General features: G+C 44.2%; 1 protein-coding gene across 2 annotated transcripts in view; it reads right to left on the reverse strand.

The window, feature by feature from the left end:
• The window catches only part of lingo2 (leucine rich repeat and Ig domain containing 2), a 128694-nt gene that overhangs the window by 72285 nt on the left and 41080 nt on the right, over positions 1–15329 (reverse strand). The gene's annotated exons all lie outside the window — the stretch shown is intronic.

A 15329-nucleotide genomic window follows, 5' to 3' on the forward strand; every position in this document is an offset into this window, starting at 1 on the left:
GTGTGTGTGTGTGTTTGTGTGTCCTGTCGGTCTGTGACGTCGGGGCCGAGGCGTCGGCAGGAATTCATGCTGATGATGGATGCAATCCACTGCAAGCGGCCTCCTTTGCCTTTTAATGGTTCGTAATCAGAGATGTCGAGCCGCGCGTTTATCATCTGCAGCGGTGAGGGAGCGCCTCACCTGCTGTACGTCTGTCTCGTTACTCATGCAAATACACGTAATGATTACAAATGAATAGTGACACAATGCCTCCCCGTCGAGTGGAGGTTTAAGAGGAAACTATCAGGGCTCATTTTTCCTCGGGCCTCGCTGTGAAGCAGGAGCACGCAGGGCGAAAGGGTTTGTGTCTGTACGCTTGTGGTTTCTCACTCATGGAAGCCAAATAAGTTGTTCTGGTGTCCTCACTGCTTGTTTTTCTCTAAGGTGAGGTCTGCTTCCAGACCTCCTGGTGGCACCACAGGAGGTCCTGGTTAAAGAGGAGAAAGAACATGTCTTAAACTGTCCTCCCTGAAACGACAGATGTGAGCTAATTTATACTCCTCCAGGACCAGAATGATACTCATGGCTTTCTGCGCGGTAAAATCGACCTGCAAAACAAAATGCTCTTTAATTTGAAGAAATATGTCAAACTAAAGGCTTAAAAATGAAAAACGCTCCAACATTTCTTTTTGCATCAGAGAATATTCAAATTAAACTAGTGTTTACCTGTTCATTTCCCCTTGACTTCAACGCGGTAAACAAAAGGAGACATAATCCCAAATGACCATCATGTTTTGCACTACTTTTCCTGAATTTGGATTTCAAATCAGACCATAGTTATATATACACAGAACTGAGGGGAAAAAAAATCAAAGGGTTCCCAATTTTCCAGGGCTACTTTATAATTCAGTTGGATGTGAATACATTTTCTCATCTTTCACCAAACCCCGCTGATTTAACACAGAATCACAGTCAGTACTAATGAGAAGTGGGGGACTGAAACTCCTTTCCCCACAATCTAAAGGGCACATTTTTCCAGCTATTTCTTCATGCTAATGGAGTGCCTTTAAATGTGAGGTGTACACAAAAAAAAGCCAATTTTGCCTCAAATTAGATGCCAACTTTCAGGAAACGTGAGCGTCTGAATTTAATGACGATCTGTTCAAATAATGCATGAATCCTTTATGAGCAAAGCAGAGGTTAGCACACGGATTGTTTATTAAGCTCTCCATGTTTGGACCGACTGTTCCACCTTTTCTTATATACTGTATGAATTAACTCATGAATCATTCACAAAGCATCTATGAAGCAGCAGAACCAACACATGAATAAATGATCATTACAGGCCTTTGGATATGGGGGGGGGGGGGGGGGGGGGGTGCTGGCTAAAGATGTTATTTTTTTGGTCTGTGCATCCTTAAAACTCTGAGGGGGACGAACACACACAGAGTCGGGCATGCTGTCACTCATGCATTTCGCCAAGAGTGAGTTGGACGCGTTGGACGTGCAGGAATGACTGCGACGCCATGGCAACGGAAGCAAATGTGACCATGGGATGTGTTCCAGTAGCCAGGAGCCCTTCAAGGACTCGGAGTAAACAGACACATTTTGCCCAATGGAGTGGAGCTAATAGTTGTTCCATGCTCAGGGTTTCGAACTTAATTCACTGCACTTCCACATTTTCCGCCGCTTTTTGGCAACTCAATGTCATCCAATAATCCTTAGTTTGGGTGAAACACAATTATGCAGAGGTATGCGAGGGAAAACGTCCAATCTAACTGATAATTGAAAATTCTAGACTAAAAGGAGCAGACGGTGCTTTATTTCACCAAATGAATGAAACGGAAAACTAACCCAGTAACTTTTTGGTTAAATGCTTCTGTCACAAAATAAGCTTTACAACAAAGATGTTAATGTTCCTGGCTGACATGCAGCCCACTGCAGATATCAGTTACACAACGAGATGCCAGGATCAGAAACACAAAGAGGCAACAAGCTCACGCTCACACACGTATTAAAGTATGGAATTACACAGTTGATGGTGAAAATCTTTTTGAGAGCAATGATTATAAATTACACAGACAGTAATATCCTTGTTACTATGTACAGGAATTATTAACGAAGCATTCCCCAAACTGTAGTTGTTGTCTTTTTATACTTTTTAATTATTTCTATAGGACACTATTTCACTACACTTTGGTGCACCAGCCTGTTTTAGGGTCATGGCCAAGAGTGATCATCTTAATATGAACAAATGATGTTAATAGAGTTGATGTTGACCTTCATACAGGTCAAAATGATGCACCGCTTGTACCCAGTTATTAGACACCTTGAGCGAATGACTAGATAGCGCGTTTCAATGCCGCTGGAGGACAGAATTGTCCATCCATCATATTTTAATGAGATTTTGCTAAAACCATGTAGCTTGTCTTTCATGTGTGAATTGTGTGATAAGTTGTTTTGACAAGTACCAGCACGCGGCGTGACATAAATGTCAAGGCAGCACCTCAGCGTGGACACGACGACCCGACTGTGAGAAGACTCGGTATCCTGCATATCAGTACATCGTCTCTCTTTAAAAAAAAAAAAAAACAATTTCAGCGAGATGCCGACTGCTGATGCGTCTACGGAGCGACCTCTGAAAGAGTCAGGCATCTTAATACAACATAGTACCGATTCATAAAACGTGATGAATTCCACTTCTGAAAGAGGTGAAGTGAACTTGGACGTCCTCCCACAGGTGGAGGTCTCTGCTGACTCCCCACTGCTGAAGGGCAGCAAGGTTAAGCAGGTTCAACGCAGCAAATAAATAATGAATTCAATGAGGGTAATTAAAAAAGCACATCAGACGAGCAGCCATCGACCTCACAGCCCTCACCAGCCGCTTGGCTTTTTTTCAACTGCAGCTTCAAGATCTCGCGTCTCTAATTTTGAGTCCCAAGTTTTACCATTTTCACATCGGTGCGACACACACTGTTATTTCGTAACTGTTCTTTTCGAGTTATCAATCTCACTTTTCATTCAAACGTTGCGGTTTGACACTTGAGGTCTGACCCCACGGGTCTCTGCCTATCGATTTGTATGAGCAACGTATTACAGAGAACAGAACCATAATCCCTAAATAACAAAGCCAAAGCATAATGATTAATGCAAATGACAAAATCCATGTCATCAAAGGCTGTGACAGCTCTGCTCGGCTAATTAACCCTGTGGCTTCTAAAAACATGTTTTAAAGTAGGTAAATGTGCTGCATGGACCTGAGATACGTACAGGAAGTACATGTCTCAGATACGTCCCTCATGGCAGCCGTCCCACCGGTGTTTTATCCGACACGTCGAAGGAGCGCAAAAGAGAAAAGTCCTGGTGTAGTGTCACTCGTGGCTTCAGGAGCTGCAGGCTCAGACTGTCGGGTTGAGGCAACAATTTGAGGAATGTCAAATCCGTGGTAACGAGAGAAACGCCGCACGTAATGTCAGGATACAAGATTCAAAGCCCTTCAGTGACGTTGTCGGCGTGATTTCTCCTCAGCAAAGAGCGCGACATTCAGGTCATTTCCCGTGGAGGTTATTGGTTCGACGCCCAACGGCGCCTCAGACAATCCAACATCAAGTGAATTAGAAACTTTGGTCCCAATTAAATTCAGACTGAGATACATATGTACTATGTGCTTTAGGTCCGTCCCGATTGGACTACAATGTGTCGTATATATATGTCCGTCTCAATCACTGCGTGACAGAGTGTAAACGCGCTTCGCATGATTTGCAGGGACCTACGTACGCGGGCCCTCGTCTGACGGCTGCTTTTCACCGTGGACCAGCGAGCCGTTCATCTCAGCAGGCAGTGGATTGTCACTACCAATCGCTCGAAAGTGATTAGAAGTCTCCTTCCTCGTTGCCTACACAAATAAAGATGCGCTCTGTAGAGGTGAGCTCTGTCTGGGGCTCCCTGACACGGGAACTGACACCTCAGGTGTCAGTCAAAAAAAAGGCCCAAGACAAACAAAAAGGATGTAAATAGAAACCGTGCCGATGCCAAATGGCTTCTGACAAGTCGAGGGCAGCTCTTCTTCTGAGCTAAGAGGATTGTGGCAGTTGTGTGAAAATCCACAACTAAGGTGTAAAGACATTTTCAAAATGTATATTTTATTTCTGCCTCGTTTAATTATTGAAATCCACCAAAATAAAGATGAGTGTTCTTTAAGAAACCTTTGCACAGAGAGCGAGACAAAGGACCCTCATGTAGCACCTTAGCTTAGCACCTTAGCTTAGCATCTTAACAGATTCGGCTCCTGGCTGCAGTGTGGTAAAGCGTCTATTTACGCCGGCCCGATGGAGGCTTCACAGCCTCACAGATCTCAGATCTCTCCCACTCGTCGCATTACATTTCCACACTTGTGCTTCGACTGCGCTTGGCAGCGGTGATCAAATCTCCTTTTTTTTTTTCCAGCGAGGAGAGGAACGAGGGGGCGATGCCACTTTAGCGAGGGACGGCCAGATGAAAGTGCGCAAACATGCTTTTGTTGCTGGAAGCACTTCGCTGGCAGGAGGAGAAAAGCGACTAATTTTGAGGGTGAATCATTGCAATCAGGATTCATTGGTAGGAGAAGAGACACCACACTGGCTCCAGCTCCCACATCATAACCACGGTTGTGTAACCTGAGCACAGTCATTTGAGATGATTGGAAGAAGCCGAGGCTTAAAGGGGAAGCACTCGGCTGTCTTCTGACCCTATCATCCACAGCAGAAATACCTCCTCCGAGGCCGAGAGCGGAACACATGCAGAATGTCTTTAAAGAACAAGGATCCTCTCCGATGCTCATTTCAGCCGGCCGTACAGGGCTCGGAGGCTCTTTGGTGAGTGATTGACTGGGTACAAAGAAAGCGCACACACGACTGTAACACTAAACGATGAGGTCTGGTGGACAATAGAGGGATCAAGTCATTTCCCACAGACTTAGATTGTTTAAAATGACATTTTTACGACACGGGAATGAGGAGGGAACCGTTGGGAGCGTTGTACCGGGAGACATGACTCAGCAAGATGCCGGCGATGATGAATGAGGATTTAGAGTCTGCCTTAGTGAGCATGAAGATGGAAAAAAAATACATTGTGTCATCAATACAAGGTCAGCGTGATGTTTTTCTTTATTCCTCTCTGTAATCACATTTGTGCAGAACACTTTTGAATTTGAAAGTAGTGACATGACGCATCATCTAACGTCTTATTTATGCAACGGAATGAATTTGTTTTTTTACAGTAGATCAAATGTGTAGCGCATATTTGCGACACGATATAATTTGTTTTGCACAAACATGAGAGAGAGGAAAGCTTTAAAGAAATGTAGCAGATTTGGCTTGTAAACCTCATCATTGAAGGAATGCTCATCAGCTGAATATATTTGAAATGAGCATATTGCCATGGCACTCACTTAACAAGCCCCTCACAGTAATTAACAGATGGAAGAGCAGCCTGTGGTGCGTTTTCAACGGGAACTTCTGATGTACATTTTAATTACGGACACTTTCCCTCCTATTAGCTGTGTTTCTGTGTGAATAGATTCGGATTAGAATATTTAGGTTTAAGCCTTTTCCTTAGACCAGATCAACTAGTTATTTTAAAGAGTTATGATGAAGTGTACGGAATTTGGTAAAAACATTTCAATCTGACTTTAACCTTCCGTTTTAGCTCAGACGTCATCGTGAAGTCGCGCAGCGGGAAAACTCTCACTTCCTTTGTCCATCCATTATAGCTTAGCTGTTGGTGTAAATTGAAGGTCAGCTGTTAGTTGAAGCAAGATGTCTAAAACTGACTCTATAATACGTTTGTATGGATGCGCAACAACTTACAAACATTTTGTTTATGGCTTTTCAAATGGTAAGTTGTGCATTTTCAGAGGTTTTTATCGTCTTGGCAGGTGAACTCCGGCTGTGCTGAGAACAGTCGGTATTCTGACCGTTCATATGAGAGCAGACATGCTGGATAATGGATATGATGGAGCCAAATGCAACTGGGATCAATAGTTCCTGAGACCTCGGAGAAGTTACCGCACACGGACTATAAAGCCTATACGGGCTGATTAAAGTGATAAAGTCCTAAGCAAAGCATACGATGTGCATAAATCTATCACAGAACCAGCTCTGCAAAGAACGCAATCAAGTATTGAGGATCTTTTTCTTTGGACAAAAAACCCTCTCAGAGTCTGTAACAGATTTCTGTCACTATGACGATAATACAGTTGGAAGTGAACATTCTATTCTATGGACGCCGGCGTCGTTTTAGCTCGGCTATCTCTTCTCTCACTAAGAAGTATTTTGTGTATCCAGTGGCTACTGGCAGAGACAAAGCAACACCTCACCGTGCTACCACCTGAAGGAAGAATCTATGCTCTTTTATTATTTATATTATTGACATGTGGGTTTGCTTATGAGCGAGATATTATTGAGGTTATAGTGTTACTCTGTAAAAATCTGCAGTTGCAGCTTCTGTTCAAATGAAAATACATTCTATCTTTTCTCTATGTCTTATTTCATAGACAATTGAAACTTTAATTATTTAGAAATGAAAAAGCCGAAAGAGGCACGGTAGTAATGTCGATTAATATGGATCCCCGTCCCTAGCTGCATGGGGTTGGCTCTTCTGACATGACTTTTAACTTTTGAAAGGTTACATCTAAATAACAAAAAGAAGACAGGAGCATCTGCTCGGGGAAAGGTAGAGTTTGTGTGTTCTTCACTTCTGTGGCTGAACATGTCTGAGCTGTGCCAGTCACAAGCTTGGCTCCTCATGCGTGTTTGTGTTTGGCCCGTTACCTTCCATCCTCCTCCCTTCCGAAGCTGACTGCGAAGGGGGGGGGGGGGTTGGCAGGAAAATGGCAGGGATCATTACATCACAAAACACCCGGCGGCCATTGTCCTCAGCGACATCAACACAACGTCCGCTACGAACAAGTGAACAGTTCCTGCCAGAGTGTGGAGACGAGCGAGGAGAGCGAGGAAGGGAGGGAGGGAGGGAGGGAGGGAGGGAGGAAGCAGGATGGAGACGCAGGGACGGAGGGAATGAGCGATCCCAAAGGGGAGGAAGGCAACCAAGGGGCCCCGCGAGTCCCCAGGGTCAAAAATCTACTCTCATGTGGAAATACTTGACATTTGTGTCTCCATGAGCCAGATGCTTGGAAAGATTGCATGCAGTCAGAGGTCGGGGCCGAATGGCGGGTGTCACACTGGTCATTGCCACCTCCGAGCTCTCTTCCATCACCACGCAGCGCTGGCATTTCTCGCTTCATGTCGTGGCAACGAGACGGAAAAAGAAAAAAAAAACGCCGTCTGCGGGACTCGGCGTCCTCAAACAACTCCTCTCGTAGGTTTGGTCTCCACCGAAGAGAACAGCAAACAACAGAGAACAAATACATCCTTGCTCTCGGTAAGCATCACGACAAACAGAGGGTTGAACAAACTGGGTACGACAACAAACAAGTTGGCCAAATAATGTCAAATAGGGAACAAAAGGAATAAAGGGCAGGGAACAAACAAGGGCGAATCAGACCAGACGGAACATGAGGCTACGTTTTCATTCTGCACAGCCACTAATGCAAATTCAAGACATTAAATGGCACAGAAATGGAGTAAGTAAATATATATAAATGGAGCAATTGATTGAGAACAGGGCGAGACGTAGAACAACTTGAAATGAAGGAAGAACTGAAGGAAATCTGTGAAATATCTGCCGTCAGGATGGATTAGTGTAAACATGCCGTGTTTTCCCCCGAGGAGAACTAATCACGGCAGTGTGTCCTGCTGCTGAAGTGGGGAAGTAGAAACAAAACATCTTACACACAATCCCAGTTTGTTAATGTATGCACATGCAAGACGACACATAAATAAATACGACAGCTGCGATTCAGATAGATGTAAAACCTTTTGGATGCAACATGTAAGATGCTGCAGACGAGGAGAAGAGCACAATGTAGTGGTTTTGTGTTCATACAACAAAGGGGTCAAAAGATCAACCTTTGGGAGGAAAAGGGAAGATGGCAAAGCAAAGTTTTTAGCTTTAGATTTGAGGCCTGAGCCGTTGGGAGGGAGCAGAGACTGCATCGCTCCGCATGGGGGGGAAACTGTGTGTTATAGATATATAAAGACCTGGCAGTGTTGCATAAGCGGGGCCACCGACCCACACAAGGCTGCTTCAAAGTCCGACATGCAAGGAAACAATCTGCACATAGAGCACCTCAACGCCTCGCCGCCCTCCTCGCTGTCTCACCTTGTTGCAGACGGGTTTCCACTGGAACTAGTTCTCGACGCATAAACCCACTTGAAACCCACTGACATGTTTCCAGGACATCTGGCTCACCTGTGTTCCACACACGTTACCCTGCAGAGGCCACATGTAGAGTAAGGCACTGCACTGACGACAAAGCACCTCGGACCCGCTTTCCCTCATGTTTGTATTTATAGCAAAGGCATATAGAAAATCAATGAAACAAATGGAGCCATCTCTCCCGTTCATACGCTCCCCATGTGGTCCCACCCGAGGAACAATTCGTCACGACCACCCGGCGTTGCAAATGCCTCTGTAGCATCTCTCAATAAACCCTCCATCGCCCCATGCTGCGCCGTGTTATTAACGGCCAGCTTCACGGTAATCCCTCAAAGGCATCCTTGATGGGGGTCCTCTGTGTTCCTTTACAGTCTGGCCTGTGGGATACGTCCCACATCGCTAACGCCTCCCTGTAAATCTCCTCCGTGTGGCCCAGATAAGAGTTGAAAAGAGTTATCGAGCCCCCAGTTTAAAATACAAGCCCCTCAAAAGAGCGACAATAAGCAGAGATTTCCTGTTTGTTTCTATGAAGAGGATCCACCTCCTCTTTACCATTTGCCTACAGCCAGGCGTCACTGCGTGAAAAGGCCTCAGCGGGAAGAACAGACTGAAGGATGCTGCACCGCATCAAGCACCAAACAGCATACGTGTGAAGGTTAAAGGGTGAAGTCCTGACTTTATTTACTAAATAGAACGTGGATTATTTCCACATAATTCAATTGAAATCCAAACGCTTTATTGGCATATATTTAATAAGGCCAATATCAGCAAAGCGTCAGGAAATAACAGTACACAGAACGATGGAATACTGCATTAAACTACCGTACTGCGAGTGCAGCTTCATGTTTGGCTGAATGTCAATTAGCACTTAAAAGGAAGGGTTGGTACTCGGCGCTGTGGTATGTGAGATTTGTTCGCAGCATCCAAAGAGTTATCCGCGCCAACAATGCAAAAGGAACGGCAGAATAAACGAGGCAATGGGTCACAAGTAGGGGCGTCTAATGAGCGCCCACGCCACACGCCATCGAAGAGAGGCGCGGCCTCTCGCACTCCACCGATAGGCCGGCCGTCTGTGCTCGGTGTGACAGCGTCGTGTTACATGCAACGTCTTCATGAGAAAAATAATCCATGGAAAAGACATTAAAGATTTAACAACTGAGACCTGCAGATTAACATCCGTGTGCACGCGGCGGGGCGCAGATGTTGTCACCTTATTTAATCTCAGTTTCCATAGTGATTTCAAATCTCCGTGACATTGGCAGAGATGAAGACAGTCGTCAGTCATCCCTTTAATCCTCAACATGCCATCTGATTGACAACCAGCACCAGCCTATTAGGTCATTTTGCCTGAATATGTCATTTAATGTACTTCCTGCACTGAGGGTGACATTCTAGTGAGTACCATTAGATACTGGGAAACCGGTACTGGTTGCATTTTCTAAATTTAGCCAAGTGAATTATGAGTTTTGAGAGTTGTGTATGGTTTTGAATTACAATTTTCTTGCTTGAGGTTCTAGACGGATGGAGTGGTAATGATCTAGGAAAAAGAAAGTAGCACAAAACACCAGTTGTGGAATTTAAAGTAATTGATTTCCAAATAATCCTGTGTGAAGAAAACGAGCAGCTGCGTCCGAGGCTTTTACGTCAATCTACAGCAGCAGCATCTTCAATTAAGAATCCATTATAGAACATATTTACATAATCATACCAGGAGAATTTAAATGTATGTTTAATCAAAGCAGGAACTGAAAGGCCTCCTTGGTGCTCCAGTTATTCATGAGAACCAGGTAAGAGAAACCTAAATGCACTTCCCAGTAAAAAGCATCTGAAAGTGCCGATAGATCCAACAGAGAAGAGAGGAAAAAAATACATTATTAATCCCAAAAAGTACCTTCTAGCAGGTGTGAAAACAGTCCTCTGTAGCAATGATAAAACAGAGAGAGAAGTGTCGCAGTCACAAACTCGTATCCGGCATTCTGGGCCTAAATAAACATGAATATACCGTATGTGGTGCATTAGACGAGCTTCTTACAGACACCAAAAGTCTCTGCTGGTTGAATTGAATGCTTCCTGAAGACCAGGTGAATGGAAACGGAAAAATATCTCAAAGTATGAGACAGTTACACAAACATATTCAGGCAAAGGGCTTCTCTGGAGGCTCCACAGTCTCGTCAACGTCCAAACGGGCGCAGATGAAGAACTACCTTTTGTCTGGTTATGATGATGAAGAGCAGTAAAAAACACACGGACAAAGGTAGAGGAAGGATGAATGAATCTGAAGAACAGACCAGCGGAACACGGTGTCACACTTCAAGACATCTTGCATTCTTCAAGGCATGGACGAGTTGTTGTGTTACATTTTTAAATTCTGGATGCTCAGTAACCTGGTGACATTTTACTTTTAATGGTGAAAATAGATCTGAAATCTAGCAGAAATGTCCCCATTATTCTAGAGAGGTCACCTTAAGGCTCATCAAAACAGCAGGCATCTATCATCTCATCCGTTCTCCTCCTTCAGAACTTATTCTTTGTTTACTAAAAGGGAATGTGGAGAAACGATTTAACAAGGGAAATTATCTGCATGATTAGGACATTTAATGACTGACTCCAACACGGCGTGTCTTGTTATTGGAAAATTCTGTCTGTTTTCGGCATAACGAGAAAAGCATCTAAAAAGGTACAAAGAGGAATTATTGATGGAAAACCTTTGAGAGGAAAAAGATTCAGTTATTACCTCCTATTGACGTCAAAGAAGTGATCAACTTCCATTAATCCACAACATCAAAAGACCAAGAAGAAAAACCCCTGTTTACTGAGAGAGAGAACACTGCGAAGAAGATGAGGGAGAAGAAAGAAGAAGATTTAAGCTTTTTGAAGCTTGAACCTTTTTTAGAGTTTTGACGACGTTTCGTAGGCTTTGAAACTCTGAAGCAACTCGCCGCTTGAACTTTTGTCCCCCGTCTCGCCAGTGAAAAGATTTTAATGTAATGCAAGAATTCTCAATTACAACCTTCCAAAAAAAAACAAAAAAAACAGCACGACTCAGTGAACCCACGATAAGGGTCTGTGTGAAGAAGGATAAAGTGTTGATTCACAGACAAGGGAAGAAAGAACGTGACAAGAATCTGAGAAAGAATTAAATAATTACAGTGACTCGGAATCCTGTTCCTCTCACACAAGTAAAATAATACAAGGAGCTGTCACACAAAGTCTAAAGCCGGCTTTGTTCGATTTAACGTCACAATCACGGTGCTCGTTAAAGCGCTCCTTCAATTTCATCAATGTTCAAACGAAGGAATGGAGGTATCACCGTGAAAGGGTGTAATTTAAAACACTGCTGTCACGCTGAGGCTACACAAAGATGTTTTATTCACCATGTTCACCACAGCTGCAGTAACACAATATGAACGCATTGGCTTACCCCTCTTTGTTTGAGTCTTTCTTTGTATCAACAGTTAGTTTGCAACAGTGAACGTCACAAAGTTACAGCCTGTTGCCGGGGCAACCGCCGACTCGAGCTAAGCATCGTTTTGGTGTTCACTTACATCAAACCTGCATCACACCTACTATAATAAAAAAGTATAGTTTTACTCATCATTACCTGATATTATGTTGTATGTGTGTTTCTGTGTAAATCACAGGGTTTGTGATCGGGAAGCCACTTCAAGTCCCTGAAACCGACCACCGGAGCTTCAGTTCATTCTGAATACAGCGTTTGTCCTGCAGCTCCTCAGACAGCATGAAACTGAGTTCACCAATCCAAAAAGGCCGCTAAACCAGTTTAGCAGCTTTAATCTGGGTTGTGGAATGGGCTTCGGGGTTAGTGGATTAACACCGTGTGACTGGGGTCAGATCCCCAGGGAGCTGTCCGGGGCCCTGACCAGCAGCGAGCAGCACACGGTCCTCGCCCTCTTCTGTTTGTCTGCCGCGTCCCACTCGCCGCGCCAGAGAAGCTCTGCTATGACAGAAGGCTTAACAAAATCATGAAATGCCCTCGTCGAGGATAATTGCATTCTACCAAATGCTGGGAGCTTTTGATGACTGCCTTGTGTCGGATATTTCCATCGCAAGGACGTTTCAACAAACCCATTTATGAGATACTGTTGAATGTCACAGTACAATTTGTATCATTACAATGGCAATAATAATGTATCATTAGAATGTCAAGTCATGTGCTTAGCTGGTGCTGAGCGTGAAAGCTGTGCGCTGTTAACAGAAGCCGCTCCTCAGCTGCACATGCATATTCATGAAGCCCGCCGCCATGAAGAGTCACATTCACTTAACGTCAGCTGGGAAATTATCAAGCTGTAAATATGCTTGGTACTCTGAGATCTTAAGAGTACCGAAGGTTGCCTAAACTCACTGACTCACTTTAGGAGTTGTGTATGTGTATGTAGCATTTGTGTGGGCGCATTGTGGTGCGGTGTGTGTGCTTTGTCTGCTTTTATTGAGCAGCTCCACTGCAGCGCCAGAGTGTGGAGCTCACTCCCCGAATCACTAACACCGCTGGAGACCCCAACCAGCGACTGTGTGATGACGACCGCCGCATTCCGGTCTGTTTCAAATGCTCCTCAGGGTCTCCGAACAAAGACGACGCCATTCATTCATTTGTTCTAAATTCAACAGGCTGACCCCCTACTCAGTCTCTGGGTGGGGAATAAACAATTCATCCCCGATGTTCTTCTATAACTGGCGCCATTTTATCAATAATCCCCACACATTATGGTTTTATCTTGCATTAAATGTGGGATTATCCATACAAACCAGAAATCATAATATCATATATACTGTATGCATGTACAATACTTACCAGCATTAGTCATGGTGTAGGCCTTTGCTTTGGTGTTTCAAGATGGCCTTCTGTGTGTCAAATTAATCTAAGAGTTCTATTTCCAGTCCCAGTGTTTATGCCAAAGGCGGTATTAAAAAAAAGAAAATCTCAAGAGAAAGAAGTATTTAAACAGATTTAAAAATACGGATGTAATAAGCTCCCCCTTGAGTCTAAGTATTCCATAAATAATACAGGTTTAACTGGTAAGAAGCACCATTTTCCATTGCTTTGTGCTCCCTGTGTGACAGATTGCTGTAATGATATTAGGGAGGTCTGCAGGGCCGACCTGGAGTTACTATTCTCCACAGCGACATGAGCAGAAGCCCTCTGCACACGGGCTGTAAACATTTTTACAGCCCGTGCTTGATTAAAATGTCACATCCACTGTAGCAATATACAGCAGAGTTCTGGGCGAGTTAAAAATGAATTAGGCTGGCAGATGTGGCCTTAATGGCTTAATTACGCCTTTACGTTTGTCCCAGTAAAGCGTGGCCACAGATGAATACTGTTTCAACTCTTGTATTCATGAGTAATGGCCAAAAACTACTTAAAATGTACATTTGGAGACAGCTGCTCTGGGAATGTTGAGACCGGCTCATGAAACATCTGCATCTAAAAAGTTAGAAAACGAGCGGCTGCAGGAGGAAGACGGTAAGTAAAAAAAAACATTAAATCCAGTAGGATCATCATGTACGGCGGTTAAGTCCTCTGTAGGACTTCCTCACAGCTGCAAACAGTAATGCCCCCCATTAAACCCCATCGCTTCAGAGAGAACTCGCTGAGCATTTAGTTTGGATTCATCTCTGTGACATATTAAACGTAAATATGTAGCTTTTATACACCTGTTTTCCTTATTTGCATGTTTGGAAAATGCAAACATTTGAATTTCCCAATTGTTTGTGTCAAGAAACAGATTAAATGTGACGAGCCTTCTGCAAAAAACACAACGACAGAAACACAAGGGCGAAGCATTGTTCAGCTTTCTAACGCTCGCCACGTTGAAGCAACAGAAAGATTCGATCCATGAGATTTCCATGCACCACTCGAGAATCCTCTACCTGCACCGAATGTTTATCCGTCTTCTCCACCACTACACCCTGCTCCCCTGGAGGTGTAATCCTGAGAATGAATGTGGAGAGACTAAATTAAGGGACCCAATTTGAAGCGGCACCACTTCCCCCCGATAAGCTGCACCAGTGATCAGCGAGAGCACTCCGGGTCTGCTACATTATGACAATGCAGAGGAATAAAGCGGATGAAAGAGAATAGCCCGGCGAGAGACCAAATCAGATGGTCAGAGCGGGAGGAAAAACAATCTCAAGTCTAATTGTGTTATGCCTCGTGGCAGCGAGGGACTTCAGAGAGACACGTTTTCTCCCCACAAGTCGTTCTCCGGCGCGATCGCGTTCATTTACAGCCGCGGCCCGGCTGCCTTTTCCCCGGGTGCTTTCATTGCAGAGAAAGGACATGAAGAGCAGACGTGGAGGAACCCGACCAGACCCGCTTGGTCACCACAGACATGCAGCATTGGCATTTGAGGTCAGGCCCTGGAGCGTGTTGGTGAGAGGTGTCTGACATCCTCCAAGTAAAAGTAAAAAAAGAAAAAGTCTCTCTGGTGACGTTCAGCGTCGAAGAGCCACGACTCAGTTAAATTAACTCAAAATGTAAATACTGTTGCATGACAAACATGTGTCATCAGTGACACAACATGTTGCTTTAGAACATCTCCATCTTCTACCATGGGAGTACATGTAATATAACAACAATAATAATCGGTATATTTGCTAAAATCATATTTGAGTTTTTCTTTTGTAATGTCATCATCCTCCTTTGGCTTCTCTGTGTCATGTCAAACCTCCACAGCTGCAGCAGATGTTTACAGTGGAAAAACTGAGCTATTTGAGACGGATGTCAGGGAAGACCAGCAGGCCCGTCCGTGTCCATAAGTTCCAGAAATACAATGTTTCCTGTTCCTTTTCTTTCGTTCTTTCTCTTTTCTGAGAATTAGGACGTGTTGGTGCAGAGTGTGAAGAGCGATCCGACCGGTACCATCTACTGCTCCACAGCGCACTAATAGCTCTCTAACATTTAACGTTTGTGTTGGGATAAAATCAAATTTCAGTGCAAGTTGAGAATAAGAAATCTGTAAATAAACGGGGCCGTGGCACTGGGACAGATGGCCCTGTGACCAGGGACATTTTCA

The sequence above is a fragment of the Pungitius pungitius genome, chromosome 2 (assembly GCF_949316345.1).
Source record: "Pungitius pungitius chromosome 2, fPunPun2.1, whole genome shotgun sequence".
Lineage (NCBI taxonomy): Eukaryota > Metazoa > Chordata > Actinopteri > Perciformes > Gasterosteidae > Pungitius > Pungitius pungitius.